Consider the following 6,358-nt stretch of genomic DNA (forward strand, 5'->3'; position numbering starts at 1 on the left):
CAGAATCAATGACCCACTCGGATGATGTAGACATAAGATAGGAAGAAGGGGTACCTGAATTGGCAGCAGCAGCAATTGAGGAATCAGTAGACTTAGAGGACCGGTATCTTGAGAGCTCAGTATACTCCGCAGCAGAAATTGTTACATTGTTGTCAGAAGAAGTAACTGCATAATCTTGATGTGCCATATTTACCCTTGGTGGCTTATTTATTAGTTTCTTGCAATACCGTTTAGTGTGACCAGGTTCATGACAATAATGGTAGATAAGAATGCTTGTCTCCCGAGTGATTGGTCCATTACTGCGGTTATTTCCTCCTCTTCCTCTGTTTCCTGGCTGTCTAGCTACCTGATTACGACTCACAAGGGCACTATTATCAGAAGGGGAAGGTGTAAGAGAACCTTCAGTACGTAGCATCACTGCCCGAAAGAACTTGTGATTTGGCAGTTTCAAACACTGGAGGAAGACCTGCAAGAAAACTCATCACAGCCATTTGTTCTCGCTGCGTCTGTTGAACCTTAACATCAGGACTAAAAGGCATTAAAACATTAAGTTCCTCGTAAATCTTCTTAAACTCCATGAAATAAGTTGTAAGGGGCTTATCTTGCTGGTCGGCCCTATAAAATCCCTTGCAAACTTCATACATACGAGACAGATTACCTTTTCCCGAGTATAAAAATTCAAGATAATCCATTAATTTTTTAACAAACTCATAATGATTAATTAACCCAACCACTTCACTGTCAATAGAGTTGCGAATCAGGAGAAATAACTTAGCATCTTCTCTTAGCCAACTTTGTCTATTGTCACCAATTGGTGGATCATCAATTAGATGATCATCTTTTTCAACACTCCTTAAATAGATTCTAGTTGTCTTACTCCAATCTAAATAATTAGTTCCGTTCAATCTATGTTCTGTGATTTTATTCATTGCTGGGATCAATTCAGTAATAAGAGCTTTAGAATCTGTGGGTGTAGTTTCCATTAATAAAATATCCTAACAGCAACCAAATAATAGCACGAACTCAACAGAATAGTAGCAATACCAAAAGGAACCAAAAGCCGCAAATAGTAGTAGCAAAAAACAAAGAAAGCGCCTACCAGATGCTGCCGAAACCGAAAACTAACCACTGGAAAAGAGTCTGGACGTCGAGTCGATCCTGGGAGACCAAATCCGGTCACCGGAAACTGCCGGACGCGCCTCCACTCGCCGGCGCGTGAGCTGACGCTCGATTCTTCTGACGGCGCGTGAGACACACTCGCCGGTCTTCAGGTCACCGGATTTGGTGGAGACGCCGATCGGAGGTTACTCTTCCTCCCTTGGGTGGCAGTGAGACAAAAACAAAAGTCTAGATGGGTGACCTAAACTGACAGGCGCGAAATAGAGGTGTCGCCGGTAGCTGGAAACGTTAACGCAGAAACGGAAGAAGGAAAAAAAAAACTAACGAGCCAAAGGCTCTAATACCATGTAAACTTAATGGGAAAAATATTTTTCTATATTTGATTCATCAATAGGGACACATATATATACACATACAAGATACTATAAACCTAATAGGAATCTAACTCCTAATAGAGTTCTATTTACAACTAATCCTTAACAATTTGCTTTTATTACAATATCGTTTATATGTGTATTTCTTACAACTTGTGAGATTTGATTCCTGCAAAAACAAAATATAAACACAAAAACACGAAACAACGGTGTCCCGTTTATTTACAAAAGCGGTCCACCTTGTTAGCGGTCCATGGACCCATTTATTGTAAATGAATAAATGGAATGAAATGAAATAAGTAAAGAATAAAATAATGGATTTAAAATGAAATACGACAAAAATCAATTAGAAACAGAAGTGGATCGTAGTACTTACCTGACAGGGCGGTCCACTCGGTAAATGCGGACGTAATGGCTCAACCATCCTTTCTCAGTTAATGCGATCATAAAGGCTCAACTTCCTTATTGTACAAACCGTCCTTTTTATTGACTAATTCGGGTTTAAATGCTCACCAACCCGAGCAAACTATACATAAATGCTTTCCAACTACCATTGACAGTGGATATAAAGTCGAGTAATGATAATGCCTCGTTCATTGGTCCCTTTACACTTTTATAAATAGAAGCTTTTCTTCGCTTCTTCTTCACTTCCAGCATTCAGAACAGATCAGTCTCTTGAATAATCCTTTTTCATGGCCTTCAGAAACCAAGTCTCATATTTTGTCCAATTCATCCGGGACGATCTATGGCAAATTCCTCCTATGAACCAACTCGTTTGGCTGAAATACTTCAAAGATTTAAAAACTGACTATGGTTTCTTGTCTTGGCTCGTTACTCATTTTAATCCTAACACCATGGTTTTTCGGTTTGAAGACTCTGAAGTGACTCCGACCTACGAGGAGATGTGTGCCGTGATGGATCATCATCCTGATCAAGACGAGACTCCGGCTTTACCTCTAGGTCCTAGGTATGATCTAGCTGAGATTGTGGCCTTGTGTCCGGTTTACCTTCCTGATGGCATAAATGTGGATCGAGGCCTTCCTTTGGAACCTTTCTTGAACAAGGTTTTGTCTACTGATCTAGATCTCCCTTGGATCCGAGCTTGCTGTTGAATGTGTATGCCTTGAAAAATAGCCAACCTGGAATTGGAGATTTCCGACTTCTGACCGTTGTTCGTGACATGCAATTGTACCATCATACTGTCTTTATGATGATCATAGGAGAAACAATGTGTTAGGTCAGGGATATTGCCCTTCACATCACCAACTTCAATGTTCATCATCGCGGTTGTCCACTGCTATTGCAAGCCTGGACTCTGGACAAGTTAAGCCTGATTCCCCCGGTTCCAGCTCGCTTAATTCCAACCTATGGGCCTGCCATCTTTCAATCTCAATCTCGGAGACACTTCGATTTTGGGGGTAACCCTACAATTCGGTGGACTTGTCCTTGGTGGAGGATAAGACTGGTCTCGACCGGAAGTATGAATCTCAACTATGTGTTGTATGCCAGTCTAGACCGTTCCATGGCCTATTTCCCCGATAGGATCAGTCGTCAGTATGGGATGATACAGCGTGTTCCCAGAGTCCATAACTTTGAGAGTGGTCTGATAACACCACATCTGTTGACCAATTTGGCTGATCGTTGGCGAAATCGAAACACCGTGTATTTAGATGAAGGAACGATGGAGGACACCGTGACACCCGCATATGCCAACTGGTTCTTTACCCCATAATGATGTCATGCTCTGCGAAGATTGGCCTCTGCTAATAGGCCCCACTAGAATAAATTGTTGTTTTTGCTTTTCTTTTGTACTCAGGCCATGAGCTTTTATTTGAATGTATCTGCTCTCCTTTTAATTAATGATCCCGATGATTCTGTCTTTATTAATTTCTGCTTTCTGCATACAAGGACAACAAAAGACAATAAAACTTTTCTTTCGAACCTATTTGTTGTGTTAGTTATTTGGGCCCATTGCCCCTGGGTTAATAAATGAAAGCTTATAAAAGAAAAATGACTCATTATTTTTAAAGGCAGAAGCTTACACTAGGAAACAAAAGAATAGGGTGGCTATTCTATTACCTGCACAGATCAAACAAAAACAACATATACAACTCCTTTATGTATGCATGAACCTACGTGAGTACTAAGGTTTTATCCATGGTTTTATTGATCTTTCCAAGGAAATCGCCGAGAAAATGGCAATTGACCTTCTGATTGCTGTCTAAGAGAATCCAATACCCGAGCAGGACCAACAGCTAAACATCTTCAAAACAAATGAGCAAATGCTGAGCACATAGGCAGAGAGGAATGTCTTGTGATCGACGATCATGCCCAAGAAACAAAAGGGAAGAAGAATTTGAGAATCAAGCTCTTTATTGCTCTTACTTCTTTCAACATTATACAGAAGCGAAGAGAAATTATTTCAACGCAATGGTTATTCATTCTTACTACTCATTCGCCTATTCTCCTTCTAGTCAAGTCGATGGCATTGAGCAACCAGTTGCAAGCATGTCACAAATGCATGGCATAGATTTCGCATTTAAACTAAGCACCATGCGTTAATCTCAAAACTCTTTATTTTTATTATTATCATTTTTTTTATTATTTTTTATTATGCTCTAACTTTTGCCTAGGCCGCCCTTTCGGGTTTTCAACCTAGCGAGCTCATTTCTCGCCTAAGCCGTCCTTTCGGGTTTTCAACTTAGCCCTCTCTTTTCTTTTCTTTTTTTTTTTTTAAATCGAAATCGTCATTTCAGACATTGAATCTCTTCATTTGATCCTGGCTGACAATCCAATTGACAGGCTTCCCTTCTGAAGTGACCAATTCAGTGGCACCCTTATCCTACAGCTTCTGGATTTTGAATGGTCCATGCCAATTGGGTCTGAATTTCCCTCTAGGGTGCTCTGGGATTCGTGGTCTAACAGTCTGATCAGCACTGAATCTCCATTTTTCAAAGTCCTTGGATGTACCCGCTTACTGTAGAAACAAGCAATCATTCTTTTTTTTTCATTCATTTCATTATTATTATTATTATTATTATTATTATTATTATTTTTTGATAACATGCCATTCCTACAACGCTGTTACTCAGGACATCCATATGTGGAAGAAGGAAGTCATCTTTGGGCAAGGCTATAGTCGACACAGGTTGTTAGTCTCCCCCTTTCTTGAGCATAGGGACTATGTTCATTGACCACTCAGGGTAATGCATTACCTTCCCAGAAACTTGCATCTAGCTCTTTCTGAACCACAGCCTTCATCTTGTTTTGCCACTCCTAGTTTGACCCGTCTCCTTTTTCGCTTTACTGGCTTGATATTTGAATCGGTAGGGACGACATGTCCTGTAATCGGCTTATTGATCCCCCGGTATATCAGCATAACTGTAGACGTTCTTGGGAATCATTTTTGAGCTCAAGCTTAAAGTCTGATCTGATTTCGATTATTTTTTTGAGATTTTGGATGGTGCTTAGGTTAAATGCAAAATGATGCAATGCATTTATGCCAAATATGCGTGTGGTATAATCAATGCCATGAACATAACAATCAGGAGAAGTAAGAAAACAAGTAATCAAAATTCATTCCCATTGATTGAAATAGTAAATGAAGTTCATTCAAATTGTTCTTAAAGCAATATTCAAAAAACAAACAGAAAGATTAAAGAGCTTGTTCAATTCGCCCATCAGCTAACTTTAATGGTTTCCAGGAGCCGGCTTATTATGCTCAGGAGGCTTGGTGATCTTTCCGCTATCTATCAAATCTTGGATATCATGTCGGAGCTTGAGACAATTATCAGTAGAATGACCTTTACACTGATGATATTCACAGTCTTGATCAGCTAACCTACCCTGAATAGGCTTAGATGGATTAATTGGCAACTTTGACAATATACCATTCTTAATGCAGGATCTCATGACTGCGCTTAAAGGCATGCCCAAATCAGTGAATTCCCTTTTCTTTTTCTCCTTAAAGCTCTAACTGTATTGCTACTCCCTAATTGGTTTGTAGCTGCATGACCAACATTTCTGTTATGATTACTGCTGGAAGACCGGTAGTTACCAAACCCTCGGCTTGTCTTTTTCTTTTTGTTGTACAGCTCTTCAAAATTCAATCCAGCCCTCCGTATTCCCAGTTCCAGGCCGTCATATCTTTTCCTATAGTTCTTGTACGATGTCTGAGGAAATCCTCGCAACACATCCTCTTCGCCGTATTGGTTCATCTGAGCAACACGGATGGACTCCGACAAATGGGACCTCTGGTCATCATTCTCCGCGAACAGGGTATGCTTCGAAGAAGTAGAATTTGTGGGCTTCAAGACATACTCTGTCACATGAAAATTGATGATTGGATCTTTTTCTTTCGAAACAAATATCCTCTCCACCTTGTCCTTTAGTTCTGCTATTTGCTTAATCAGCTCATTCTCAATCGGACTAGCATTATCAGCTGATGCTTGACTACCTGTTGACGCGTGATTTTAAGCCTCCACCTGACCCGATGATGATACGAGGACAAGGGATAAGGTATCACGATGAACCAGAAGTGTTTGAACCACAAATTGAACGAAACCACCCAAAGGTGCCTGACCCGTGTTAGGGCTGCGTTATGCAGCTAATAGCTGCGTGACGACACTCTTAGCTACGTCACGCAGCTCTAACAGGACTGACACTTCTGGCGCGCACCCGTGCAATGGCCTGCACTGTTTGTATGGATACGCGGCAACTGTACGAAAAGTAAGTTGCGTTACACGGCTTATGGCTGCGTCACGCAGCTTATGGACGCATCACGCAGCTTTTACCCGCGTGACGCGACTGCTCTGTTGCCCTAGCCATATAAATACAACATTTTATAGCAAAAACGGGACTTTGGA

Source organism: Jatropha curcas, chromosome 6 (genome assembly GCF_041381405.1).
Source record: "Jatropha curcas cultivar XTBG-Jc1 chromosome 6, XTBG_Jcur_1.0, whole genome shotgun sequence".
Classification (NCBI taxonomy): Eukaryota; Viridiplantae; Streptophyta; class Magnoliopsida; order Malpighiales; family Euphorbiaceae; genus Jatropha; species Jatropha curcas.